A 16,664-nucleotide genomic window follows, 5' to 3' on the forward strand; every position below is an offset into this window, starting at 1 on the left:
TTTGGAATACAGTTAACTAGGTCTTAAGTCACCTTGATTAGTTGAACCGACCCCACTCTACTTGGGGGTGTTATATACGAGTCTGCCAAGGAGTTTAGGATATAATAAGGCATTTCCTTGTCTTTGTGAGCTTTTGATGATGTGATGGTTAATTTTATGGGACAACTTGACTGGGCCACTGGGTGCCCAGATATTTGGTCACGTTTTATTCTGGGAATGTCCTTTAGGGTATCTGGGTGAGATTAACATTTGAGTTGGTAGACTGAGTAAAGCAGATTAGTGGGCTTCATCCAGCCTATTAAAGACCTGAATAGAACAAAAAGGCTGACCCTCCCACAAATAACTCCTCCTACTGTCTTAAGAAGGGATCTTGTTTTTTTACAGCCTTCAGACTCAAACTGAAACAAGTTTTCCTTAAGTCTTGAGCCAGAAAGCAATGCCCATTTTGAATTTATCAGCCTCTATAATCAGTCATGTGAGCTAATTTTTTATAGTAAGTTTTATTCTCTCATTGTCTTCCTATATATTTTGCTCATATATTCAAACACACACACACCCCTTATCGGTTCTCTTTCTCTGGAGAACCCTGACTGATACAGATGGGTAGGAAATCAATCATGGCCATTCTCTGTTCTCATTTGCGGAAAGTTGCTTGGTCTCTTTTCATGAAAGCTGTACTCCTCATGGGGCTCATCAACATTTGGAACTAGGGAAAGGCTTATGCCAGAGAGAATTATGATACATTCCCAGTGGATAAATGAGTTCTTCAGTAACAAAATTATTTCCCAGTCCATTCACAGTGCCAGCAGTCAACAGTTTGACTATAGTTCTCTTAGAAAGAGTAGTAATTTGGTGTAGTCAGGCATAAAAATTTTGATCATGACACTCTTTTGCTGTCTTCCTGTCATGACCAAAGGTACAATTAGTTTTAATAGTGGTAATATGTGGATCAATGTTACAATTGACAAATAGATAATTTCAAGGCCAAATAACTGTATTAATAAGCTAACATTTTGAAATGTCAACTGTAGTTTGATTAATAACCCTCTATTCACACATCTTGTACCCCAGTATTTTTATAACCAATTGCAGTAGATAAAACAGATATAATTAAGAATTGTAGAAACAAGAAGAGTGAGTTCAGCAAGATTGTAAGATTGGCCAAGTGTACATCAATACTGAGGGGCATGGCTGGGCTTAGAAATAAGAGTTTTCTGATTTCTGTTTCAGTGCTCTTTTCACTTTATTACTAACATGCTCTGTGTGATTAAATAATAGAAACACCAAGAATAGTAAAAAGGTGCTCTGTGGTCCAAGAAAGGAGAGTGGTGTTCTACTGTAACCCATCGTCATAACAAATGGTCCTTTTCGGTTAGTGTCCCCATTTTGCAAACATAATCTTACCTCATAGGCCTAAGCCATGGTTTGGCCCCTGAGATAGCTTTCATTGTGTACCTACATAAGAGCTAACTAAACCTCTGTGAAGAGAAACTCCTCTTAGAAGATCAGATCTGTAGTCTTCACACACCGATGAAGGAAAAAAAAGAGTCCTTCTCTTATCCATTGATGTTGCAGACACAGAGCAGAGCCATACATCATGTGAAGCCTGTCTCTCCGAAGCAGCCCAACAGCGGGGTTCTTGGACATTAATACTCCATTTGTTTCTAAGAATGGAGCAGCTGACAGTGTGATGGGATGGCGTTACATATGCACACACGCCCGCGACATCAAACCAACTATGCACAGCTGGTCCGGTCTAATTTTAGAGCCCTGGAGCCTCATCCATGGCCCTCTAGAAAAATTCCCCATATCAGGACGTAATATGAGTGTGTTGGGAGCGGGGGCATGCTATGCAGTGTTTTAACTTCTAAAAAGAAAAATGGAAACTATATCCAAGAGTATTTGAATTGAGATGAGTTCACTATAAAATAAAATTCTGGGCAAGTTAGAATTATCCCCCTTCTTTTCTCCCCATTTTAAATGACTTAGTCTATGGAGAATAAATAATTTTATAGCAGAGACTTCACTGATCCATTCCACAACCAAAGGACCTTTCTTTTTTCTTTGCTGTTAAATCATATCACAAGGTCAAGCCAACCTACTTTAGCTTCATTCCTTTAGGTTTCTAACTGGTTTTCCCCAAACGAGGGATGTACGTTATATACTTATGTTGTCATATATATTTTGAAATTGCAAACAACACTGTTAATATTTCAAATAGCTAGTTTAGTAATACAGGAATTTATGCTGACATTAAAAGCCATCCTGAATTGCTGCTAGGGATATTTTAAGAATCTCTCTATTACTAATGTGACAAATGATGACTTTAATGGCATCATAAACCAGAAATATGAAAGCATTATTAAAAAAACTGCTTCATAAAAGAGTTATCAAGTAACTATCAGTTAGGCTGTTTAGACGTGATGAAAGTTCAGTCTAAACACACTGGAGCACTTCAGATACACTAAACTAGCAGTATTATAAAATGTGGAGGTAATGAATATTATTGCTTCAAAAATTGTCTTTGCTAATCTTACTCTGAATAAATTGTGTTGGTTAGGGAAATCCTTATACCTTATGAGACCAATTCACGTTTAAAAGCCATTTTATTATTATGAAGCATTTGTTCAGTCCATTGCCCGGACATATAGTTCACATGCAGAAACTACATCACTTACTTTGGCTTAAATATTGAAATAGCATACTCAAGTTCTCTTATATTTTAAAGATATGGGGCTCTGCACTAAAGGGTATCATTCCATTAATTATTCAAACTTTATGTGGTGGTTAAACATTTATGTTCCCTACACATTTTATCTTCTTTTTTTTCCCCCCTTATAATTAATGGGTCCATAAGACACTTAGGGTGATATGAGCTACTTTAAGTTCTGCTGGAATATATTTATTACTATAGTCTCCATCTTTGCAGAAGTATAGCGACAAATCTGTGTCAATGCACAAGTGAAATGGCTTTAGGAATCCCGTGCTATTTATGCACAGATTTATTTGAGGGGAGTATTATCATTGTTCTCTTGAAAGCCATTTGCTTGCATAGACATATCAGGAAAACAGAATGGGACATTTGTGCAGTCACATGGGTGATCACATATTCTGGCTTTTCAGATTCTTAAATTGTATTACTATATAATGGACTTCTGCAAAAATACCACTTTTAATGGTCTTTAAAATAGCTCAATTACTAATTATTAATAAATTATTAATATTAATAATATCACACCTACATTCTAGAGGAGAGAAAACCCACAGTATTATAGAAGATTATAAGGAAAATAATGTGTATAACATAAAATGGACATTCCAAGATTCTCATAGAGGCAGACAAGGCTTATAATTTCCCTAGTGGGATGTGACCAGCGTCAGGCATTGAGATTATAGCAACAATAGGGCCCTTTTAGCAGCAGTTATCAAACTTGATCATGCATCAGAATCTCCTGGAACGCTTATTAAAACACGTATTTCTGGACCTACCCTCAGAGATTCTGATTTAGTAGGTCTGGGATGGAACCTTAGAGTGTGCATTTCCAACAAGTTCCCAGGTAATGCTGATGTTGTTCATCTGGGGACCACACTTTGAGAGTCACCTCTCTGTGGGTCTGTCTGAATATATTATCAGCTATTAGGTTCAGTTTTATTTTCTGCTATTTCAATAGAATGTAGAAAAATGGATAATAGTCATTAAGACTCAGTTGCTAAAGTTGGAACTCAGAGGGTAATTTGATGTGTGTGCACAACTATAAGCCATGTGTAACTAGCCATCCATAAGCAGCCTTTGATTTGTTCTTAGCCCACCCGTAAAGCAGCCCACAGTAACTCATTGTATCCTCCGAAAAGCAATTCCAGTCTACCATAATGAAACACTGCAGATTTTTATAAAATAACATTTGCTGTACTTTTTGCCTGACTTTGATTTCCTCTTCTGTTACCAATCAGAGAAAACTCTGCACTTGTAAAGGGTTCCTATGCTTAAGTTAGGCCCACCCAAATAGGACAGTTCTCTAATTTTAAGGTCAACTGATTTTGGACATTAGTTACAGCAACAAAATGCCTTCAGAGAAGTACCTAGACCAGTTTTTGAGTGAATACCTGGGAGAAAATGTGCTCACCTTTAAGGCTAAGATCTTGAGGGGAGGTGCATCTTAGAATTCTTCCTACCACAGGTGCATTCTGATTTATCAGTGTTTCCTACACATATTGAAAAGTGTCATTAAGTATTACTCAAATAGCCGTTTTATTTTGGATCTCTGTATCTGCAGCCCAGATCATCTCTGGTGGGGATCTGTAACCCACTTAACACAAAGAACCACCTTAGCTATGTTTCAGTGGACATGAAGTGTAAAATCTTTATTGTTTAGTAGGGATTTACTGTTGGATCTTAAGTAGTAATCATATTGTAACTTAGTTTCCCCATGTGAATGAAACAAATACTTTGAATCAAATATTTTTGAGTCAAGTACTTTTGAGTTAAGCAAATTCTTTTGGTCAAGTTGAGCACATTTTTCAAATTTTCTATTATAGCTAAGTTATATTACATATACTTTTGTTATGCACTGCGATATGACAGTATGTATATAGTTTTGTCTTTGTAATTATTATTATGATATATATATTATATATTATAATTATTATAACAGTATAGTGTATACTCTCTTAATTCCAGGTAATTGATCTTCTGGATTAATTGATGTTTTCTCATCCTTCTGTTCCAGTATATTCTGACATATTGATTATGGCCTGTGACTCACTGTGTGCTTGCATCTTATAGATACTTTCTAGGCTATGTACATACTTCTAAGTTTAATTCCATGCTTTCCAAGAGCCAGTGGTTTATCCTCAAACTTTCTCTGGCGGTAGTACTATGATTACACTTGTATTACTTAATTAACAATTTCATAAATGTATCAGTTGGCTTTTATGAAAGCAGGTGACTTTCAGAAAGAATTGCTAAAGATAAGTCTAGAAATTCTGTTAAATGTAGAAAAAATTATAAATATTTGAGAAAACTTATAAACCTGGAAGAATTATTTACTCACATTAATTTTCAAGCAAAAATGATGTTCAGAATATTTAATGACTAGTAGGGCATGAGTGATTAGAATAGTTGCTCCACTCATTATAAGGTCTGTTCACAGCCTTTGAATCCTCATTCCACTTCAAAAAAACCAATCCTGGATCCTAGATCCTGAAAATCGTGTAAGATATATTTTGGGAAGGATCTTATTATGAAAGAAGCAGCTTGGCAATTGCAAATGCATTTTTTATGATTTAAGATGAAATGATTAAGGTATTTGGATATATGTGTATTACTTTTATGAATTTTTGTTTTAAACAACTTTTTAATTAAAATACCCAGACTGGCCCTAATTTCCCCAGCAAGCATGTTCCTTCCTGTGTTGTTGTTCTCATTTACTCTGTTTTTACCATAAGAATGAGATACTTTATAGAGAAATCTGTATTTCAGCGGAAAAGTGATGTGATAAAAAATCAGCTAGTAATTTTTTAGCCCAGTTTCTCTAATAGGCTCTCAGATTTCCTATCAAGAGGTACAGAAACAAAAGAGAATGACTGGACCTCGGTCTCACTTGAATTTAAGGCTTAGTTAATTGAGCTTTGGTAATGATAGTGCAGGAATAGTGTTGATGCTGACCTGCCTCTGCCATATCCTTTGTCTTTCTTATTGTTGCCTAATGCATCTGAAGTTGTTTACTTTATGCACTGACAGAAGCTGGGACTGATGACAACAGCTTAAAATTCTCTCTTATCTGTTTGAAATTTCTTGTTAGCATTCCTACCTGCTTTCCATCAGTGTATGAAAACAAGGAATCAGATACAAACAGAGCATTAAACAATGCCTTCTGCCTTGCAGGATTGTTTAATACTCTCCCATATACCTGAGTTAATAATTCACACTCTGCAGAAGCCCAGCATGTCTCCATTAGACTTGATGTCCTCTATTAATGTGACAGCACACATCCCTTGCAAAGTCACAGTGTTGGAGATAGTAGAAAGGGCAGGGTGTTCTTTAGGGTCCTGTACTGAAAGTGTCCTTTTAGATAAGTTTGCCCATTTAAAAACAGGTCTCAATAAAGCTAAATTCAAGTAAATAGTGTTTCAGTGGACCTAACTATAGCATTCCAGTGAAGCTGGAGAATTGCAGAACCCATTTTTTTTTTCCTACATAAACAATTCTTCTTTTTTAGAGGTGAATGAAAGCAAACCTTCCCTTTTTCAGTTGGCCATTAACAAAGGAGCTGACACCACAAATTGTGAAAGGAATAGTATAGGAATGGGGAATGGGATTAATCGACCTGGCCCTTGTAGGTCAGGCAAGAAGCAATCTGATGTTTTATTTAAATGTTTTTATAAAAGGAGCATAAGAAGAACCAGGAGAGTATAACATATTTTAGAGTTTGAAGTGGTGAAGTAGGGAAAAAGAAGACCATATTCAAGTGAAAGCTCTGAGCTTTTTTGTATTTCTGATTTTTGTTATTATTTTATAATAAATCACCATCAAAGCTGGTCTTGAGAACTTCATATGTGGAGAAATAAATAAGCCTCAATGACTATATTTGAGCTACATTTCTAGAGGTCAAAAATATGTTACACTATCCAAAGTTTCATGTATGTACAGAGTTGGGTTAATAATCCCTACATGAGTAGGGATAGATCATTACAAAAGGAAAAATAATATAGAATTTGTGATAACAATTTTCAGAATTATTTTTGAGGGATTTTCAGCAAATTATCAGTCCTTGTGGCTTAGCCAATTTTGGTGAATATTTGACAAAATTTTCCCACAAAAATTATTGTGCATATTATACAACCTTAAGAATTGTGGACATATATCACAATAACCATAATTTGGGTCAAGATTCACAAGAAAACATGAAATCTCCTTAAGGAAAGTAAAAGAAAGAAGACAAAAGCATCCTATACCAAAGCTATATTTTAGCTGACCTAAGGTGGAAACAAAACCAAATTGGACAAAATAAGTTTAATCACTAGAAATAAGGAAATCCATTATAGGTTGAGGGAATAGGATTTATTAAAGGGATCTTCAAATTATATTTTTAAGTCCAGGTTAACATGGATGGAATAAAGGAGGGGGTAGACATAAGAGAATTCAGGAAACATGATTTTTGTTTAACAATAGCTATTAGTCTAATAATTTCAGCAAGAGGTCAGATATGGTGGGTCATCACCAACTTATTTTTCTGTATTAAAATAGTCCCTCTCGTTCTTCCCAGATTGTTTATGTTATGCCAATTTTGGATTTCGCTGTGGCATAACCCAGGGTTGAAAACGTAATGCCGATTCTCACTTATCTCCCATGCTGGTGAATAGTAGACAGGTAAGGGAACAAACTCAATGTGAGGTCAGCATCAAATTATCCTTAGTAGCTTTCTTAGAGAAAATTGTTATAAGGGTGTGAAGTTAGGTTTCAGTGGCATCTATATACCTTTGTGGGAAAATTAGTGGTGAGAATTGTGATTATGTTTATTATCGTAAATGATAATGTATTAAGCAAAACAAACTAACAAAACATAACCGTTGCCCTGGCCATGAACACAAATCATGCTTTCATCAACTAAGTGTATTTCATGTTTACCCTTATGTTTATCAGTGAAGTGATAATTTTTATTGGGAGCTATTTGCCAAGCTTCTTCTATGTGTTTTATATGTATTAATTTATTTAACTCTTGTAAAAATCATCTCCACTTTACAGTTTAGAAAAGAGCTTTGAAAGATGAAGTAAATTCCTAGCTAGTAAAGGCTGAAAGCAAAACTGAACTGAACTCAGGCAGTATCACTACAGAACTCAAGCACCCAACCAGTACTTTATTCTGGTTTCTGAAGTATGATACCTGAAATGCTATTATAAATTTGTGACATTATGGAATTATCTAAATAAATAGAAATGCCAAATGTAAAATGACAATATTTGCCCTGAATTTTGCATGCATTTGTTTAATCATTCATGTAGTCAAACAAACAAACGAAAAACAAACATGCATCTCATAGCAGGTGCTGGAGATGTAAAGATGAATAAGACACAATCCCTTCTTTAAAAAAAGTTCTTGTCCTAAGGGAGAAAAGAGAAATGACATGAATATTTGCCACATAACTATATGTTTTAGTACAATGCTATATATATATTCACAGGATACTTGAAAACACAACTTTTGGGCATCTATTTCATTCTGAGGGGAGCCAGGAAGAGAAAGATTTCTCAGAGAAAAGGTTTCCCGGGATAGTTGGTGCTTGAGCCTAATTTTAAAGAATGCAATGTGAAGGGATGGAATTGTGGGTGTGGTGCTGTTGATTTGATTTAAATGCCTTTCTTTAGGAAATGGAGAGCTAGTGGTATTGGCTGTCCTAAAAAAAGGTAAAATTGTTAAAGGCAGTGGAATCTCAATGTATCCATAGCGTGGTGCAAAATGCATGTATGCCATTGAGCGGAAATCAGCTGAATTCATAACAGTGCTATATTTCTACAATAAATAATTGCACACTGACGAAAAGTTTATACAATGCGTACATAGTGGACCCTTGATATTTTGAATTTCAGTTATTTATTCAGCACAATGGAAAAGGCGTAGGAATGCCTGAATGGCTCAGTCGGGTAAGCATCGTCTGCCTTCTGCTCGCTCAGGTCATGACCCCAAGGTTCTGGGATTGAGCCCCATCGGGCTCCTTGCTTATCTGGGAGCCTACTTCTCCCTCTCCCAGTGCCTGCCGCCCCCCCTGCTTGTGTATGCACTGTCTCTCTCTGTCAAATAAATAAATAAAATCTTTTAAAAAAAGGCATAAACAGTTGGTGGTGCAAATCATGACTCTGTTGCTTATTAGCTAGTGAACTTGGGAAAGTTATTTTACCTTCAGGAACATCAGCATTTTCATCTATAATATGAGAAAAAATGGGAAAAAATGACTTCCTTTTTGTGTCATTGCAAGGTTTTTGAGGAAATACTTGATAAAGGGTGAGCTATGTGTTTGACACATAAAGGTACTCAAGTGATAATTTTTGTTATTAATACATTAAACCTTTGTGTAATATCTACTGTAAAGTCACTGGGTTTGGCGTTTGCTCTGTGGAGCACAAAAAGGGCATGCTCGAGCTGCTTCATACAGGCTCTTAGGACGATCTGTTAACATTCCAGGGGTTGTTAAACACAACCATCCTTGAAATCAGCCATGCAGGAAGTGTGTGTGTGTGTGTGTGTGTGTGTGTGTGTGTGTGTGTGTATGTATACTCATCAATCACAGAAATTGGACATGCTACCTTTCAGGGTTTCCTTTCTCCAGAGAGCCAGTTGGTAATGCCTGAGCCGAATTTTAAAGGGTAAAATGTGGAGGGTGGAATTGAGGGAGGACTTGTGTTGATTAGATGCTAGTTAGTTGGACATGGAAATAGCACTGGACATAAACAAGATTAAAACATATCTATGTTTTAATGTCTCTATGTGCTATGCTTACTTATGTATAGTGAATATCTTTGCTTCTTTGTTGGATTAATTTTTATCTACTCTCTGCTCAAAACAAACTATCCAGTGTCTCTCCATTTCACCCAGAGTAAAAGCCAACATTTTCAATGGCCTACAAGACTCTTAAAACTCGTTCCCTTGTAACTTCTCTGATATCATCTCCTGTTACTCCTTATTGCTTCTTACACTACTCCAGTTAAGCACATAAGATGCTCCCACCCAGGCTCTTTGGCATGGCTTATCCTTCTCCAGGAAAACCTTTCCTCTAGGTGTGTGCAATGGCTTTCTTTCTCCCTATCTTCAGGTGTTTGCTCAAATGTGACCTATCCTTACTACTTTGTTTAAAAATCACACCCCCCATTCCAGAATTTATAATCCCCTTTCGACTGCTATATTCTTTCATAAGACTTTTCATCTTTTAAAATAATATATGATTTATTGATTTGTGGTTTCTTTCTTCCCCTCTAGAATGTAAGAGCTATGGGGACAGGGATTTTTGTGTGCTTATTTACTGTTTTATCATAGGCATCTAGAAAAGTGCTGAAACAATAGGTATCCAAAAAAATTTATTGACTCAATGGATGTTGGATAAAGTAAAAAAAATATGTATATGTGTATGTTATATATATATTTATATATAGTGCAGGGCAAGAGTTTTGATGGTTTATGATGAGTTTTATTTTTTTTTTAAATTTTATTTATTAGAGAGAGCGAGAGAGAGCACACCATCAGGGGAGCTGCAGGCAGAGGGAGAAGCAGGCTCCTCACTGAGCAAGGAGCATGGAGCCCAACTTGGGACTTGATCCCAGGATCTTGGGATCATGACCTGAGCCAAGGCAGATACTTAACCAACGGAGCCACCCAGGCATCGCTATGATGATTTTAAAGTAAAGGATCTAGAATTGCCCAATTATGTCCTATAAATAACCTCCCATCAAGATAGCTATATACAAAAATGAGAATGAGAATACCTACTATTGTTGAAAAGGTTTAAAGCATGTAGATTAACCTCAAGTTTCAACCTCTTTCCTCTAAACCCATAACCAAACCCTTGTGGTTGAATTGTGGGGTATAGGAACTTGAAGCAAGAACAAGCATATATTAGAGAGAGGGAGTACACACTGAATAGAGAGAACACAAAACTGGGGTACTCAGTCTTCAAGATGGCCCCTAGTGATACTTCCTTCTGGGGTTTATAACTTTGTCTAGTTTCCTCCCGCATTGTTCCAAGTTTAATTTGTGTAACCAGTAAATCTAGCAGAAATGATGGTAAGACACTTCCAAAATTAAATTGTAGGAGACACTGTGGCTCCAATTTCGGTCATACTCTATCTTAGATCACTTACTTTGGGGAAACCAGTTGTTGAGTAGGCCTCTGGAGAGACTCATATGATGAGGAACTGAGGCTTCTGGCAATAGCCATATGAGGGAGCTTGGAAGTGGATCCCTCCACCCCAGCCCAGTCAAGCCTTCAGATGACTGAAGTTTTGTCCTACAACTTGAATGTGCTTTCATGAGAGACTTTGAACTATAACCATTCATCTAAGCTACAACTAGATTCCTGGCTCTCAGAAACTGCATGAGATGATAAAAATTCATCGTTTAAAGCTGCCAAGTTTGGGGAGATACGTTACATTGCAATATATATCTAATGAAAGCACCATTTTCATATTAACAACAGGAAGAGGCAGAAAAGAAGGTCCAATGAAGGTTATAAATTTTACCACTTCAACGATCATTTCTTCCTATTGGAGAGACTGAGAAAAGGTGGAGGATACCTTCCTACCTCCTTATTTCCTGTATATATCAGGCGTATAGATTGGTCACTCATACCCATTTCAGGTACTATAGACTATAATACCTCAGAGGCAAAGGTCATCCTCCCCCTCCCTCTTCCTTTTATTTAAGATTTTTATTTATTTATCTGACAGAGAGAGACACAGCAAGAGAGGGAACACAAGCAGGGGGAGCGGGAGAGGGAGAAGCAGGCTTCCCGCGGAGCAGGGAACCCGATGTGGGACTCGATCCCAAGACTCTGGGATCATGACCCGAGCCGAAGGCAGACGCTTAATGACTGAGCCACCCAGGCGCCCCACCCTCTTCCTTTTAATATGTTGTATAGTTCAAATAAGTTTTGGTAAGATGAATTCTTTAAAAATATTTTTCATGAATGAAGTTGTCAGTTTAGTGTTAGGTAATCAGTTTTTTAGTCATATTGAAGACTAAGGGAGTGGATAATAGAAGAGACTTCTTGTTGATGTATTTATTTAGTACATGCACAAGAACTAAAATGAAAGTAGAGATACCACCACACAGTCAAATGCCAGTTACCTAAAGTAGCAGAGGGGATTGTAATCATAGATAATATAAAATGTCAGCTAATTTGCCTGAGATGAGCTTCTCTGCTAGAGTTGAAGCTGAGCCTCTGAGTCAAAAATTTCAAATATTGTGCATCAGAGCACTAGAAAACAGTCCCTAGGAAATGTCCGCAGTGAAGTTAATGAATCTGGATGGTTTCTTCTACTTTTGATGACTTTTTTTTTTTTTTTTGCATCATTGGGCAAGAATGGGCAATAGTGAGATTGTTGAACATTGAGACAACATATTCCTAACTGAGCAGACACCAGTGATCTCAGTGGAAGGAGAAAAAAGTTCCATAGAGAAAACAAAGTGAAGAAAATTAGGATATTGGACTGGAGAATGTTGCAGATGGCAAAGGCAGTAAACTTTTTGATTTTGAAATGTCTCCTATCACCCTCAAGAGTTTTCTGATAATCTACAGTTGATCCCAGTCCCAATAAATTTGACAGCATTCATTTAAATATGCAAATTTTTACTTCAATTTTATTCCTCATCTGGGATTTAAATGTGAAGAAGGAATAAAAAATACAAGTATGAGGATGACAGAGAAATATAGGTTAAGTGGGAAACAACTATAGAATTTCTGTTTGGCAAAATCCATCTTATTATTTCAGTGGATTTTTACTGATGGAGATTTTACCTTGATTTTATTATTAAACTTTCTTGGAATTAAAATATTTTTTCTGTATCTTTCAGTCATTTAAAGTGTGCTCCAGGAGAGAATATGAAACAACATGAAGATGGAGAAGTTTGCTTTCTGAACTCAACTCCCCCACAGATAAGCCACCTCCACAGGCTAATATTCCCTATCTGTGACAGCCTATGCTTTGGTGACAATAACCTTTCCTGCCCAGAGCAACAGTTCTCATAAATTGTAGAAGATTATCCTTCCACGGCAGAGTCTTCAAAGTGACCACCACTCCCTATGGCAGTCTGCTTGGTTTGACAATAGTGATATTTCCGTCTTTTGGAAATAGCGATAGTAACTATGTCAAAAACCTAGGATCTGTTTAATGAAGGTTCTCCTACCTTGGGCATTTTTCCTCTTCATCCCTGGATGTTGTAATATAGGAAAATTAAATATAGTGTTTACTGTTTTCCCTTGAAATGCTGACACCATGCTTGTGCAGGCCATTAACCATTATGAAGAGGATCAGAAGGTCAGTCAGGTTTATCTGAATCTACCAAATAATTGTGCTCCAAGATCCTATAGCACCCAGAGATTATGGCGGGACGATAACTTTGATCATAGATTGTCAGAGAAGAGATAAGAGCATGTCTGACGAACCGTGAGAGACGATGGACTCTGAGAAACAAACTGAGGGTTCTAGAGGGGAGGGGCGTGGGGGGATGGGTCAACCTGGTGATGGGTATTAAAGAGGGCACGTTCTGCACGGAGCACTGGGTGTTATGCACAAACAATGAATCATGGAACACTACATCAAAAACTAATGATATAATGTATGGTGATGAACATAACAATAAAAAAATAAAAAAAAGAGAGCATGTCTGAAATCAATCTGGCGTAAGTCATTTTATTACAGATTCTCAAAGGGCAGCAGAAGTTCTTGATTTAAAGTTGATAGCTCCAATTTTAGGATAAGAAGAGAATTCTTTTTGTTATGATATGGAACTAGGGAACATAGTAAAGGTGATAATAAAATAGAACCAATAAAGGTAGTATGTTGTTAATATGGAGAAGCCAAATAAAGAGAGGGAAGAAAGCCAGTATTAAAGAAAGCATGCACCATACACATTTGTCTAAAAACATGTTTGTATTTGTGCATATATAAAAAGGTAACACACTTCTAATCAATAGTGACTACATACATATCAGGTCAACATATACAAAACAGACTTATTTTTTCCTGTTCATTGACTACCTCTGTGTTCATTGGGTCAAATGGTCATTTGTGAATTTTGTGTTTAGTTGAGTCATAGGAAAGGGTATCACATCTATGAATTTTACAAGCTAGGATATGGTCCATCATACATAAAAAGATCTCAGTTTAGTTCTTTTCATGTAGACCCTAGAGTGTTAAATGTTCATTAATGTGCCTCTAAGGGCAGTAGGTATGGATCTGTGAAGGATTGTTGGGGGAAGGGATGAGATCTGTGATGACTGGTTCTGGGATTTGAGTCCTAATGTCTAGCAATATCTGCTCTGGTCCCTTAAAGCAGTCACTACCATCATTTTTTGAATTTTAAGTTGTCTTGGCATAAATAATTTCAATGGAGAAGACACTTGTCATTCAGCTCCTTCAATGAACCCTTTATACTCTGACTCCAGGTTTTGCAGATACCACCCGATTAAGATTAGCCTTCTCAAGAAGACTGACCTCCATGGAGAGAATAGAAAAATGCAAAAGCTTTTTCACAAGTAAGGCAGACAACTTGGCACTCACATGTTTATGAAACATTAATAAATTGGCATTTGGGTTTATGTCCTAATCTCTTATGAATTTGGCTGAATAAATCAGCCACTTGAGTCTGTTCAGCTCTGAGTTGCCAGAAAAAAATCCAGTTTGGGGACCTATGAACCTGAGGAACAACCTTGACCTGGATTTGTCTTCTGAAGTGAGGGGTTTGCTCTCTTCCTGCCTGGGAAGCCAGAAAGCTTTGTATGTTTGGTCTCTCTTTAACTTCACCAACGCCACATTTTTGTCAGTTTAATGTGGTAGGAAAACTTTACAAAAACAATTCATAGTGAAGGGATATGATTTTATAATACACAAAATCATTTTGTCAACTGTAAGGTAACAATATCCCTATCAAAATCCTTTTTTTTTTTGAAAAATAAAACTGTAACAGTCATCATAAATATTACCACCTATAAGGCTTCAGAGATGCTGTCTAGATAACACTAAAGAAATATATTACCATGTCATGATATTTGGCTTATTTTCGATTGAGGAAATATGTCTACACTAATGGTTTTTAAATTGTGGTTTGTGAGTTTTAGAAATGCTGCAAAAACCAACTGTTTGGTTTGGGGCTGTTTCTAGGGTAGGGGAATGTTATGAGTTAAGTTTGGTTACTGCATTTGTCTGCATATCCATCCTGACTTCAAACTCCTTTCCTTGATCAGACACTTTTATACAAGACTTTTGTAAGCTCTTATTTAAATAAAAAGTACCTGGACTTTAAACACATTCACATTACGGTCCCACAAGACTTAAAAGGATACTGAATCATATGCAAATACTGTGTGTTTATAAGGTTAGTTTCACTAAACTCTTCCTTTGAGTGGAAAGAGAAATACATCACACACACACGGACACAGACACACATGCACACGCACAATACAACCAATACAACACAATATACACATACTAATGTCACCTCTCACTTATAAAGTGCACGCCAATAAGAGATCTAAGAGGGGCGCCTGAGGGGCTCAGTCAGTTGAGCAGCTGACTCTAGGTTTTGGCTCAGGTCATGATCTCAGGGTCCTAGGATCGAGCCCCGTGTTGGGCTCCCTGCTCAGGGGGCAGTTTGCTTGAGGATTCTCTCTCTCCCTTTCCCTTTGCCCCTCCCCCTGCGCACACTCTCCCCCTTTCTCTCTCAAATAAATAAATAAATCTTAAAAATATAGATCCAAGAACTTTATAGGTCTTTATATTTTTAACACTTACTACTCTGTGACCAATAGGAAAGATAACATTTCAAAATATTTGGGAATTGCACATATTTAAAATTACTTTATATTTCTTTATCATAGTATTCTTTCCTTTTGCCATTTTATTTTAAAATATGCCATATTTCTTTCCTTCCTCCCTTTTTATAAAATTTTAATTTCCCTTTGGCAGTTAAATAATATTCTAAAATAAAAACTATGGGAATTTATAATAAAATTACTATTCCTTTTTCCCATTTCCACTTCTTCAATAAAATTAGAGGAATGCCAGTGATTGCAGTAATCTGATTGGGAATTTAAATGCAAAGAAAATTCTAAATTGTGGTTCCCACAGCAACTATAAAAAGACACTCAACATGACTGCATATTTATATTAAGATATAAAACTTAACAACTTCCCCAGTTATACAAATGCTATATAAAAACAAAGGGGTGGAATTATGGTTGCTATGGGAATCACAACTCTGAACCTACTGACTTTTGGAAGTTTAAATATACTGACATAGAATTTCACACTGAATATTACATAGGTACAGGAACATGCACGGGATTAGAGACAAACATGTGGCAAATGACATGAAATGAAATAATGAAAGAAAATGTCACTCTCATGCCTAAATGTCTCCTATTTATGGATCAGTCCCTCTCATTCCGATAACATATCACCTCTGAAAACAGAGCAAAATATTCCTAGGTTATGCTTTGTGAAGTGATGGTGTATGGTACTAATCTCTCCAGTTTGGTGTGATGGCTTAACTACTCTTAAATGTAAGGAGTGAGTATGGGCATTGCAGACATAAAGACCTCAGTATGAATCTTAGCGTGGCAATTTACTAGCCAAATAACTTCATTGTCTTTTCCTAAAATCAGGGTAATAATTCTTATTTTATAGTATTTTATGAAACTGAAATGGGATAAGATACACAAACTTCCTAGCCAAGACAGACAATTAATATGTGGATTCCTCCCTTTCAAAACTCAACACATTTGACTAGAAGGCATTTCTTATTTCACTAATCTATTTAATTTAATTAATCAATTAATTTTTTGAGACTGTCTACCTGCTGTAGGAAATTTTTTTAAAAAGGTAGTATTCACCTTTAACCTCATGGAAATAATATTCTAGTTAGGTAATAAAATAAATAATATTTTCATAAAGTTTA

The sequence above is a fragment of the Zalophus californianus genome, chromosome 13, assembly GCF_009762305.2.
Source record: "Zalophus californianus isolate mZalCal1 chromosome 13, mZalCal1.pri.v2, whole genome shotgun sequence".
NCBI lineage: Eukaryota > Metazoa > Chordata > Mammalia > Carnivora > Otariidae > Zalophus > Zalophus californianus.